Source organism: Ictalurus punctatus, chromosome 9 (genome assembly GCF_001660625.3).
Source record: "Ictalurus punctatus breed USDA103 chromosome 9, Coco_2.0, whole genome shotgun sequence".
NCBI lineage: Eukaryota > Metazoa > Chordata > Actinopteri > Siluriformes > Ictaluridae > Ictalurus > Ictalurus punctatus.
In genome coordinates this window covers 11,171,882-11,184,480 of record NC_030424.2, presented here as the reverse complement: position 1 = coordinate 11,184,480, position 12,599 = coordinate 11,171,882, and the positions used below count along the sequence as shown (strand labels likewise).

The window sequence follows — 12,599 nt, the reverse complement described above, 5'->3', positions numbered from 1 at the left end:
AAGAAAAATAATCTACAAATGGTGCAGATTTCGACTGGCAATTTGTCCAGAACTGGCTGTCCCAGCATGCACCAGCATGCACATTTCCCAGAATGCACCACAGACTACAAACATGTTCCCAATCACACTCACAATCACACCACTCTTTAAAAGAGACTGTTCAATCGCAATACATTTTTGCGAAGTAAATGCTCAGTTGATCTAGTTGATCTGTCGTTACCAAGCCATTCTACTGTGTTGTGATTCTGGTTCTGATTCTGTTTTGCCCTTGACTCTGACCCTGCTCTAGTCTGTTTGCCTGAGTGTTTGATCTCTGTCTGTCCTCGTTGATTTTTCTTGCCCTTTGGATTATATTCTCTTCAATAAAAGCTCTTAACTGACCTTGCATCTGTCTCAACCTCCATTACATGACAATGTGCATGAGAGGTGTGCCAGGAAAAAGCTTATGCAAGACTACAGTTTGCCAAGACTATAGGGAAATACCAAGCCTTTTGGAATAATGCACACTGGACAGATGGATCAAAGATCAAGTTATTTGGGCAGGGAAACTGCAGACATGTTTAGCGCAAACCAAAGACAGCTTTTCAGGAGAAACACCTCATACCAACTGTGAAGTACAGTGGTGGAAATGATATGGATTGGGGTTGCTTTACTGCCTCAGGGAATGGACAGCTTTCATTCATTGATTCAACTATGAATTCTGCATCAGATCAAAGAATGCTTGAAGATAATGTGAGGCCATCTGTCTGAAAGTTGAAGTTGAACCTAAAGTGGACCTTTCAACAGGATAATGATCCTAAGTACATTAGCAAATCCACCAAGGAATGACTCAAAAAGAAGAAATGGAGGGTTATGGAATGGCCTAGTCAAAGCTTGGATTTGAATCACATTTAAATGTTGTGGGGATGATTTTTACAGAGCCCCTAAAGGGACATGGTGGTGGAAGAAAATTGGGATGGGAGAAATTTTTTTTTTTAAGCTTTTGTATTCTCTTGCAAAACTTTTGCGTTCCGCCGAGAAACTTTTGTTTTCTCTAGCAAAACTTTTGCATTCCCACGCAAAACCTGTTATGAGTTCGGTCAAACACTTCCTGTTTATTTTCCTGCTGGTGGTGGTTCAGACAGCTCCGTAGGTTAACAATGGAGAGGTTCATAGAGCTTTATTTTGAAATTGGACTCAAATATAAGAAATGCGGTCTGTGCTTAGTTCGAGGCATTGTTTTGGCGTAAGTGAAAGACACCTGAAAAGGATATTACATGAAAGAGCATGGTCTCGATGAACAAAATTACTCAAGTGATGCTGTGAAGATACAAGCACGAACCATCGTGCAGAGGTCTCTCGTGAGAACACAGGTTTCGCAAGAGAACACAACAGGTAGGCTGCCTTTGCGAGGGAGCGCAAAAGTTTCTCAGGGGAACGCAAAAGTTTTGCGAGAGAACGCAAAAGCTTTGAAATTTTTTTTTTCTCCAATCACAAATTTTTTCCACCACCATGTCCCTTTAGGGGCTCCGTAGATTTTACATATAGATTTTGCAGTACATGCACGAAAACCCTCAAACATCTTACAACTGAAACATTATTGAATGGAAGGGTGGTCAAAAATTTCAGCAAGCTTGGTGGACAATTATGCAAAACACCTAATAGAAATTATTGCTAAGGGGCAATACTAGCTTCTGAGGCCAAGAGTTTACTTACTTTTTCCACAAAAGGAATATCCCATCTATTGATATTTATGTTGAATAAATGATTGAAAAAGCAAATTTTCCTTGTGGTTTTTTTCAAGTAGAGATGTAACGGTATGAAAATTTCACATCACTATTATCATGACCAAAATGATCACGCTTAACAGTATTATCACGGTATTATTAACATGTTCTGAAAATGTACAAAAAGTACTGATACACACACTGAAACCATTTAAACAAGTTTTATATTTGACTATAAAGTGATGGACAGTTGTCACTAGGCTTGCTGCGATAGTCGGTACGCAATGTTTGGCCGCACACCGATTACATCACTTGCCCACTGCAGCACTGCCCCCACTGTCATTTTGCTTTTTTTATAGTACTAATAATCATTTAGTTCAGTTGGAGAACAGTTCGCTACACTTAAAAACTGAACGAGTCTGCTCTATTCGGCATGAGCCAGATGAGTCAGATTCAGAGTCAGAGAGAAGCACAGGTCAGAAGGAGTCAGATTTCTTTTATTATGTGATGAAAGTGAGGCGAGCTGACTGACAGGAAGAATGAGGTGAGCTGACTGACAAGATGATGGTGGAAAATTTGAAAATATGACCAAACTTCAGATTCATGTCAGACTCATGCTGGGTGTGTGTGGACAGCATTTACTGTGAGTTTTACAAATCACGATAATCGCGCACAGTTTTAATGATAATTAAACGTGATGTGGTAATACTAACCGTCGGGCAATTTTATTGTCGTTTATCATGAAACGGTAAGCGTTTCATCCCTACGTTCAATTATATCAACTTAAAGAATAGGTATTGTTTGAAAGATGATCAAATGTTTGCTTGTGCAAATATGTCAAAAAAAAGCCAACAATTTCCATGGAGTGTACTTATTTTTCACATGACTGTATGAAGGCAGGGTGGTTTAATGTACTATAATATATCCTTAAAAAAAAGAAAAGAAACTGCACACATTTCTATCATTTGATATCAGTATACAGTACAGCAGTCATTACTTCACTCTCACTGGCACTGAAGTTTGGTAACCGCCAACTATCATGACTGTTAAAATGCATTCCATTTTTAAGCTCATTCTGTCTCAGAACAATAAAACAAAGATGATGACAAATTAGAAGTCATTTTAGCTCACATATTATTTGTGTCAGTGCTATCTAGCATACAGTGCTGTAAAAAAGTATTTGCCCCATCATGATTTCTTCTGTTTTTGTGTATATCTCATAGAAATAGTTTTATATATTCAAATGAAATACAACATAAAACAAAAACAACCTGAGTAAACACACAATACAGTTTTTATTTATGTATTTTTTATTGAAGCAAAACGTATGTACGCATGTAACCCTATTCCCTGAGAAGGGAACGAGATGTTGCCTTTAGCATCACAGTATGGGAGTGCCCCTCGCGTGTGACCGGCATCCGAAGCTTGTGTAAAATCATGCCTATTTATAGGCCTGCCATGATCAGGTGACGTGGCAATTATGTCTCGTTCCCTTCTCAGGGAACAGGGTTACATGTGTAACCCAGACGTTCCCTTTCAAAGGGAACTCAACATTGCATTCAGCATAACAGTATGGGGGCGCCCCTCGCACGTGACCAATATCTGAAGCTTGTGTAAAATCATGCCTATTTATAGGCCTGCCATGATCAGGTGACATGGCAATTACGTCTCATTCCCTTCTCAGGGAACAGGGTTACATCTGTAACCCAGACGTTCCCTTTCAAAGGGAACTCCACGTTGCATTCAGCATAACAGTATGGGAAGGAGAATACCCACTCCGTCATACCAAGGGTACGGCCTGTTCAAAAACACCCAAGCCTGAGGGTAACTGCAAGACACTCGAGCCTCGGGTGGAATGAATATCCAGGCTGTAATAACGAATGAATGTGTGTGGTGTAGACCACCCTGCAGCAGCACACACATCCTGTAAGGATACCCCTTTGGACAAAGCCTTCGAAAAAGCCTAGTGGAATGAGCCCTTATGCCCAGAGGCATAGCGAGACTGTGCGCCTCATAAGCAATAGAGATTGCTTCCACTATCCAATTAGAGATGCGCTGCTTTGACACAGCATCACCTCTACTGTTGCCGCCAAAAGCAGACCAGCAGCTGATCCGACTTACGCCACTGGCTGGAGCGGTGGACGTAAGTACAGAGAGCCCTTACGGGACACAGCAGGTGCATCCGCAGAAAGCCTGCAACACCACAGGGTGGGCAGCCGATGTAAGCACTTTAGGAATATAATCCGGCCTAGGATACAGGAAGGCCTTGGCTAATCCGGGGCAAAGCCAAGGCAGGAAGGGGCAACAGAGAGAGCTTGTAGATCTCCTACTCGCTTGATAGATGTCAGGGCCAGCAGAAGAGCTACCTTTAGAGTCAGAAGCTTCTCAGAGGCTAACTCTGAGGGCTCAAATGGGGCCCAGGAACCACAGAAAGGTCCCAGGAAGGTATGCGTGGCCTGCAGATGGGCCTCAGCTGCCTGACACCACACATGAACCTTGAAGTTAGAGGATGTTGCCCAGCAGACGTTTCATCAACAGGGGCGTGGCTGGACGAAATGGCGGCCACATAAACCCTAATTATAGAAGGAGCCAACCCCACTGAGAAACGTTCTTGTAAGAACTCCAGGACTGTAGCTATTGTACAATTCACTGGGTCTAGCTGACATTCCTCACACCACAAGACAAAAAGCCACAACTTGAGCGCATACAATTTCCTTGTGGATGGTGCTCAAGCATTTAACATGGTCTCTACAATCTCAGTTGTGAGACCAGAATCTATGAGCTGGTGCCCCTCAGGGTGATAAATCCACCCTCCAGCTTAAGACAGTAGATCCACTCTAAAGACTCAAATGGGGCACCTGACAGACCTTCCAGGACCATAGAAAGGTCCCAGGAAGGTATGCGCGGCCTGCAGATGGGCCTCAGCCGCCTGACACCATGCATAAACCTCAAAGTTAGAGGATGTTGCCCACAGAGGCTCCATCAACAGGGGCATGGCTGGCCAAAATGGCAGCCACATAAACAATGATTGTAGAAAGAGCCCACCCCACAGAGAAGCGTTCTTGTAAGAACTCCAGGACTGTAGCTATTGCGCAGTACACTGGGTCTACAGTGGATCCCTGCAGATGGGAATCTCCCAAGGAGTGCCATCTAACAGGGATATTATCTCTGAGGACCATATTCGAGCTGTCCAATAAGGTACTACTAGCAGCAGACATAGACTGCCTTGGCGAACTCTCGCTAGAACTTGTTGGAGCAGAGCGACTGGGGGAAAAGCATACAGATGTGACCACGGCCACATGTGCACCATGGCGTTCATCCCAAATTGTGTGGGAGGAGTGAGGGCAAACCACAGCGGGCTGTGTGTTGTCTCCTCGGAGGTGAACACATGCAGTCCCGCCTGGCCAAACCTTTGCCATATGGACTCCACCACATGTGGATGGAGCCACCAATTCCTGGGCCTCAGCCCCTGCCTCAACAGGATGTCTGCCCCATATTCCCAGAATGTACATTGCACTCACTGACAAACTTTCCCTCTGCCCAGAGAAGAGTTAGTTGCACTTGCCTGAACAGGGAGCGCGGACATAATTCTCTCTGGTGGTCAATATATGAGACCACTACTGTGTTGTCTGTAAACACATGGTGACCTCTCAATTGAGGAAGAAGGAATTTCAGTGCTAGAAATATGGACCGCATTTCTAGGTAATTTATATGCCGCTCCAGACGAGGGCCACTCCAGAGACCGTGAGTTGGACAGCTGTGCTCCAGCTGTGCTCTAAGACCGTGCTCCAGCCCGTGAGGCCCTGAAACCCAACTCGCTTCAGCTTCCGAGAAGAGCGCGAGTCGCGAGCGGAGCTGCCTAATGTAGGCATTACCAGGCGCAGCCTCTCGAGGTTGCCATCACATGCTCCAACCCCTAGACACTTCACCCAGAAAGTGTACACTATTCCCCATGATGAAACGGGAGCAAGCCGTAACACACTGTCAGAATTCTCTCACTCATATTTCTCTCTGTCGCTCATTCCTTTGTTTTTCAGAAATGTCCGGAGATTTTGAGAAAAGATAGAGAGGAAATGAAGCATCTTTGCACAAACAACTGACATGCAGTCTTTCGTTGAAGATAATAAGGCTGACAGCGGGGTTCACAGGTGCCATATTTAAATCATACAATGCGCTTAATTGCCATGTCACCTGATCATGGCAGGCCTATAAATAGGCATGATTTTACACAAGCGCAAGGGGCCCTCCCATACTGTTATGCTAAAAGCAATATTGAGTTCCCTTTGAAAGGGAACAAAGTTATCCAACACTTATCACCAATGTGAAAAATGAATTGCCCTGTTAAACTCAAAATCTGGCTGTACCACTTTTAGCAGGAATAACTGCAACCAAACGCTCCAGATAACTGGAGATCAGAGCACTGTGGTGGAATTGTGGCCCACTCTTCTTTGTAGAACTGCTTCAAGGTTCGAGGGTCAAGCATGAACTGCACATTTCAGGTCTTACCTCAGCATCTCAATTGGTTCAAGTCAGGACTTTGACTAGGCCATCCTAAAACTTAAATTTTGCTTTTTTTGAGCCATTCAGAGGTGGACTTACTCTTATGCTTTGGATCATTGTCTTGCTGCATAATCCATTTGCGCTGGAGTTGCAATTTACGAACTAAAGACCTGACATTCTCCTTTAAGATTATCTGGTAGAGAGCAGAATTTATGTTTCCCTCTATTATTAGATGTTGCCCAGGCCCTGAGGCAACAAAGCATCCCCACAACATCCCACTGCCACCACCATACTTGACTGTAGGTATGATGTTCTTTTTGTTGAATTCTGTGTTTGGTTTACGCCAGATGTAAGAAGACCTCTGTCTTCCAAACAGTTCCTCTTACGACTCATAAATCCACAGAACATTCTCCCAGTTTTGCGGATAATCAAGGTGTGTTTTGACAAAATTCAGATGAGTCTTAATGTTCTTCTGGGTAAGCAATGGTTTCCTCCACACTACTCTTCCATGGGTGCCATTTTTTCCCAGTGTCTTTCTTATGGTGGAGACATAAACAATGACCTTTTGGTCAGCCACTTCTGGAAATGTTCACTACAGTGCTGAGTTTTTTTTCCATTTGGAGATAATGGCTCTCACTCTGGTCCTCCGGAGTCCCAGAGACTTTGATATAGCTTTGTAACCCTTCCCAGACTGATGTATTTCAATCACCTTCTTCCTCATCATTTCTGGAACTTCTTTCAATTTTGTCACAGTGTGTTTCTGGGTAAGACCCAACTTCATGCTGTTGAAAAAGTTGTATTTAAGTGTTGATTTGATTGAACAGGGTTCACAGTAATCAGGCCTGGTTGTGTCTAGTCCAGCTGAACCCAGTTATGAATGCAGTTTCATAGATTTGGGGAATTAGTAACTATGGGTGCAAATGCATTTTCACACAGGCCTAGTTGGTATTGGAGAACTTTTTTTTTTGCTTCAACAAACAACATTATCATCTAAAAACTGTATGTTGTGTTTACTCAGGTTGCCTTTGTTTTATCTTAGATTTTGTCTTAATTTCTGAAATAATTTACAATGATAGACAGAGAAACAGAAGAAATCAAGCAAATACTTTTTCACATCACTGTATATGTATGGATTTATGAAGTGATAGGTAAAAGTGAAGTGAAAAGTGGAGTGAATTTCAGGCCTTGATTATAGGCAGTTCAATAAATAATGCTGTAGATTTGCAAATAATTTTGTACAGTGAAACAGTTACTGCCTTTTTTTTTTTTTAGCAGCATTGTGTTTTCCAGCCATTGTTCTTTTACATGATATCACAAGCAAATAATGAAAATGATGCCACCATGATCCATATCTCAGCAGCACACTGAAACACTGCATGGTTCCACTGTAAAGTGACATGAACATATTTTAATGCAGTGTGTAATGTAAGGCAGGCTGCAGGGTGTTTTTCACAGGTTAATGGTGAAGCATGGTGTCATACTCCTGTACTGTAAACACAGGGCTCCACTCCAAAAAGCCTGTTCCAGTGTGAACTGATCTAAAGCCTACAGTTAGTACAAGATGTTGTGCCAGCTCATTGCAACAAAGTATAGTAGTAAGACAAGAGCCCCTCTGTAAACTCTGAGATAGCACAACCAAAAATGACACAATCACAAGAATGCTTAGATCATTTAGCATGATGTTCCCTTTTAAAGGGAACTCAACGTTGTGTGAGCTTCACGCTGTGGGAAGCACCCTTGTGCATGAGTGGTGTCTTTAGTCTGTGTGAAATCATGCCTGCCATGGTCAGGTGACGTGGCATTTCATGCATCGCATGACTGTAAAACGGTACCTGTAAACCACGTCATCAGCCTCTATTATCTGAAGCAAAGACACGATTCATAGGCATGCCCCAGTATGGCTAAGCTACTCAATGTCTCGTTCCCTCAACGTTGTGTGAGCTCGGAGACTATCTCCTTCTTTCCTCCAGATCCGACGCTATATATATATATATATATATATATATATATATATATATATATATATATATATATATATATATATATATGGTTATGATATATGTCACTTAGGTCCACAAATATTTGAACAGTGACACTATTTTCATAATTTTGGCTCTGTATGCCACCACAATGGATTTGAAATGGAACAACTGAGATGTAATTGAACTGCAGACTTTCAGGTTTAATTCAAGGGGTTGAAAAAAATATCATATGAAACGTTTAGGAATTGCAACCATTTTTATACACAGTTCCCTTATTTCATGGGTTCAAATTTAATTGGACAGATTAACATAATCATAAATAAAATGTTTAATTTAAAAACTTTGTCAAGAATCCATTGCAGGCAATGACTGCTTGAAGTCTGGAACCCATGGACATCAACAAATGCTGGGTTTCCTCCTTTGTGATGCTTTGACAGGCCTTTACTGCAGAAGTCTTCAGTTGTAGTATGTTTGAAGGTCTTTCTGCCTTAAGTTTTGTCTTCAGCAAGTGAAATGCACACTCGATTGGGTTGAGATCAGGTGACTGACTTGGACATTGCAGAATATTCCACGTCTTTGTTTTAAAAAGCTCCTGGGTTGCTTTTGCAGTATATTTTGGGTCATTGTGCATCTGTAAAGTGAAGCACCACTTCATCCAATTAACTTCACTGAATTTGGCTGAATCTGAGCAGACAATATATTCCTATACACTTCAGAATTAATCCAGCCGCTTCTATTTTCTGTCACATCATCAATAAACACTAGTGACCCAGTGTCACTGCAAGTATTACTGTCAGGCTCCCATAGCCAATGTTGTCCCAAGTTTTCAGTTTCTCTGGTCAGTGAGCTGTCACAGGGCAATGAAAATCTTATGCTTTCCTTCTAACAAAATGTGGAAAGTTAACATCACTAAAGACCATCTGGCAGAGTGGAAACTACTCCCAAGTGTGTCTCCATGGGTTCTGTCCTCCATAGAAAAGGGTATCAGGTACATTTCATAGCTCTACCCCTGTTACAGAGGCATGCTCACCACAGTAGTCAGCACAAAGTAGAGCCTGACATTAGCCCAGGAAGTAGATCTATCTTGGACAAGGAAGCCATAGAACAAATACCTCTTCGTTGAGGGAGGGAGGTTTTACAGTTGTTATTTCCAGGTCCAAAGAAAAGCCAATTTTAGATCTGCATCATTTGAATCGGACTCTTTGGCCATTCAGGTTCAGGATGTTGATGCCTGATGTTGATTGGTTTGTGACAGTAGATCTAAAAAAGATGCATGTTCCATTGCCCGGTCACAGGAACTTCCCGAGGTTTGTGTTTGGAGGAAACATGTATCAATATTGGTTCTTCCTTTCAGTCTAGCTTTATCCCCTTGCACTGTCACAAAGTGCATGGATGCCGTGCTGACTCTTTTGTGACTCCAGGGCATACGTGTGCTAAACTACATGGAGGACTGGATAATTCTATCATAGTTCAGGAAATTGGTGCTTCAACATTGAAATGTTGTTCTTGCCCACGTGAGGAGATGGGGCTCAGGTTTAACCTCAGGGAAAGTTGCTCCTCCAGTTGATAGTGACTTTTTCTAGGGGTTATATGGGATTTGATTATGATAAGGGCATGTCTATCCCCAACACGCATGGGGCAATCCTATCAACTTTGAGCAAAATAAAGTTAGGTCTGGGCATCCCCTCCAGTCTATATGTAGACTGTTGGGGCTTATGGCAGCAGCCTCCCTCACGCTATCTGGAGCAGCCATCATCTAGTGTGGCATATAAGTTGCCTAGAAGTGTGGGCCATACTCCTAGTACTGAATTCTTTATCCTCAGTTGAGAGGTCACCATGTGTTAAACAATACAGCAGTGGTCTCATATATCAACCACCAGGGAGGATTATGTTCGCACTCCCTGTTTTGGCAGGCTCAACTAATTCTTCTCTGGTGGAGGGGAAGTTTTGTCAGTGAGTGCAATGTACATTCTAGGCAACTGGAATGTGGGGGCAGACATCCTGTTGAGGCAGGGGCTGAGGCCTGGGGATTGGAGGCTCCAACCACAAGTGGTTGAGTCCATATGGTCGAGGTTCGGCTGAGCAGAAGTACATGTCTTTGCCTCCGAGGAGACAACATGCTGCCTTCTGTGGTTTTCTCTCACTCCTCCCACACCAAAAAAAACAAACAAACAAAGGTCAGGGCTTGACACCATGGTACACACGTGACCGAGGTCAAATCTGTACTCCTTTCCTCTGATTGCTCTGCTCCCACAGGCTCTCACAAGAGTTTGTCAAGATCGTGATACATCTGCTCCTAGTAGCACCGTATTGGCCAGTTGGAATTTGGTTCTTGAAGACAATATCTTTGCTGGACGGCACTTCCTGGGAGATTCCCATTTGCAGGGTCTATTGTCTGAAGCCAGAGGGTTGATTTATCAATCACAGCCGGAACTATAGAAGCAGTGAGCCTGGCCCCTGAGGGGAACCATTTCATAGATTCCTGTCTCTCAACCGAGGTTGTAGAGTCCATGTTAAACGCTACAGTACCATCCACGAGAAATGCATTAAAGTAGCAACTGTTTTATCGTGGTGTGAGGAACATCAGTGAGACCCAGTAACTGTTCAACAGCTACAGTCCTAACTTTGAGGTGTATGCGTGTTGTCAGGCAGCTGAGGCCAATCTGCAGACCAACATACCTTCCTGGGACCTTCTGTGTTCCGGGAAGGTCTGTTAGTCGCCCCATTTGAGCCCTTAGAGTCAGCTTTGGAAATACTTCTGACTCTAAAGGCAGCTCTTTTTGCAGGCCCTGACATCTGTTACCCCTTCCTGCCTTGACTTTGCCCCTGGATTAGCAAAGACCTCCCTATATCCTAGGCCGGATTATTCCTAAGCTTCTGCAGCCCAGCCAGTAGTGTTGCAGGCTTACTCCCCTTCTCCATTCCTTTCACCGGAACAGGGAAGAATGCACCTACTGTGTCCAGTGAGGGCTCTTTGTACTAACATCCACAGTTACGGCCAGTGGCGTAAGTCAGAGCTGTTTCTGGTTTGCTTGGCAGTGACAGTAGAGGTGATGCTGCATCAAGGCAGAACATCTCTATTTGGATAGTGGAAGCAATCTCTATTGCTTATGAGGCATGGTCTCACTACCCCACTGGGCATAGGGGCTCATTCCACTAGGGTGGTCGCCTTCTCAAAGGCTTTATCTAAGGGGTACCCTTAAGGGATGTGTCTGCTGTGGCGAGGTGGTTTACGCCACACACATTCATTCGGTATTATAGTTTGGCCTTATGGGCCAGCCCATATATAGTTATGAGATAATAACTCTGCTGGACTCTGTTAGTCTTAAGTCTGAAATCTGGAAGTGAGCAAATATTGCAAATAAATTGAACATACACTCTAGATAGAAAGAAACTCTGTACTTTACATTAGGGGTGTAATGCAACATCACTGTCTGTATATGTATCTGCATCACTTTAGTGCTACAAATACTCATATCTGACAGGATTTTCATTAAAAATTATATTATTGAAAACAACTTGAGTGAAAAGTAGAATCTTTTACATTTTGAATACATTTTTTTGACATTTCAGAGTGTATTTGGTTCATCCCTTTTTTTTTTGCTTTAATGACAGTGTGCACAATGACAGTGAGCTAGCACAGACTTCACAAGTTTGTGTAAAACTTTATGATCCATTTTAAATCAAATCCATCGGAGTGTCCTCTGAACACATACTTCAATAGAAGAGATTAGGTTTGAGGAAAATCTGACCTTGTGCAAAGCAGTTAACATGGTCAGTATCACAAATTTTCCTACATTTAAATAAGGACATAGAAATTGTGCAGACTCTTGAATAGTAAATATTCAAGATATTGAACAATTACTTTCTTTCCTTTAAATATTTCAAAATTCTAAAACCTTCAGATTATTTCCAATTTTGAATTAAAAAATCTATAAAATTTTCAGTGTGATCTCAGACTTCTGGACACCTCTGTATGTATTACACCTATTTAGAACACATTATCTGTTCAGTCTGAATACTCTATTTGTATTCTGTTAAATCCCTACCTTACACTGATCTTCATTTCTTTTTCATATATCAGAGAATCTGCATCTATGCTAAGCAAAAGTAGGATATGTGACACAGCACATACAACAACACCAGCTGTTTTACATGGAACTACGTACAGAATATCAATGACCAGTATGACGCTCCAGTGCACTGACAAATAAAGTGATGCAATTAAGTTTTCATTAAGCTTCACTGAAAAGGCATAACTGCATGGCTTCTGGGTGCTGAGCATTATTTTCTCAGGAGAAATGAGCATCTCCTGTCATGGCAGCACACAAATAATACATCAAACTTGGCCAGGGTGATGTGTAGGTAAATTCCTTGCTGTGCATATTCACATCTGCAGAGCCACAGCCTG

The 12,599-nt window shown here is 42.5% G+C and overlaps 1 protein-coding gene across 1 annotated transcript in view; it reads left to right on the top strand.

The window, feature by feature from the left end:
- The window catches only part of insyn2ab (inhibitory synaptic factor 2Ab), a 35,488-nt gene that overhangs the window by 8,570 nt on the left and 14,319 nt on the right, over positions 1-12,599 (top strand). The window lies entirely within an intron of this gene.